Below are 1,286 nucleotides of genomic sequence, written 5' to 3'. Positions count from 1 at the left end.
GAAGCAGACTGCTTCATCTTTCTCCCATGAAGTAGCTGGTGGGTTTGAACAATCCTTTCAGTTAACTGCCCAATGCTTAACACACTGTGACCAGGAACCTAACATAAGGAATGTCTGGATCTACACAAGGAAAAGAAGAGTATCAGAAATGATTTTTTTAAAGCAGATAAATATAAAAGACATTAGAAGACAATTGGCTCTCTTGAGCAAATATGGTAACAATGCATTGTAAAAGTAAACTATGATAACAGCACAAGTGAGGAAATGGAAATATACTGCTATTAAAGTCCTAGCACCATAGATGAAGTGGTATAATATTATTTGGAGGCTGTTGTTGTTGTTGTTAAGTGTTGTTATATGGGTTCCGACCCTGAACAGGGTTTCCCAGGCTGTAAATCTTTACGGGAGCAGAAAACCTCATCTTTCTCCTACGGAGCAGCTGGTAGTTTTGAACTGCTGACCTTGCGGTTCACAGCCCGATTTGTAACCACTACGCTACCAGAGCTCAGTGGTTAAGTTCAGGCTAACCACTGAAAAATAAAAACCTTGAAAAGATGCACCAATGAGCCAACAGTAGAGATTAAATAATATAATTTAAAATACTGAATAATTTTTTTAAAGGCATAAAAAGAAAATGGGGGGGAAAGAGCAGATGGGAGAAATAGAAAACAGCAAGCAAGATAGTAGATTTAAATCCATATAGTGAAACCAGTGAGAGCTGGAACTCAACCAGACTGCCTGGTATTCTTGGGGTGGGAGTGGGGTGCAAGTTTCCAGCTTTGACAGGGTGAACACCACTTTGCTATCACTTATTTCAGTTTAAAATGTTTTCCTTCTCTCAAAGATTTCTGCTTTACACAGTGTCCAACTTACACAAGTTTTACTGTAATGTCAATAGTTATACTTACTCTCTACTTAGTGCCTGTCTTGTTATCCAATATTTCACACTTATGACAAGAGTAAAAAAATCTACTATGACTATTCTACACTCTAACAATGTATGTCTGGCAATACTGAATGATGAGGCACAAGGCAAGACTAGCACTGGCTGTGATTATTAAGGTTGTGTTAATGTGGCTAAGCCATTATTCTCAGTGGTTTGGCAGACATGTAATGATGTAATTTGACATTTATATAATGATGTAGTTTTCCTCCATTTTTGAATAACACCAGTTTTCCCATAACTACCTGGAGTCTTTGTGTGGCACTGGACCACTAACAACAAAGTCTGATTCACACCTATCAGCAGTTCCTCAGAAACCCTATACAGGGTCACTAAGAATCAT

Source organism: Chrysochloris asiatica, unplaced genomic scaffold (assembly GCF_000296735.1).
Source record: "Chrysochloris asiatica unplaced genomic scaffold, ChrAsi1.0 scaffold00415, whole genome shotgun sequence".
Taxonomy (NCBI): Eukaryota; Metazoa; Chordata; class Mammalia; order Afrosoricida; family Chrysochloridae; genus Chrysochloris; species Chrysochloris asiatica.
The sequence above is the reverse complement of the archived record's forward strand: the minus strand, read 5'-3'. Positions refer to the sequence as shown.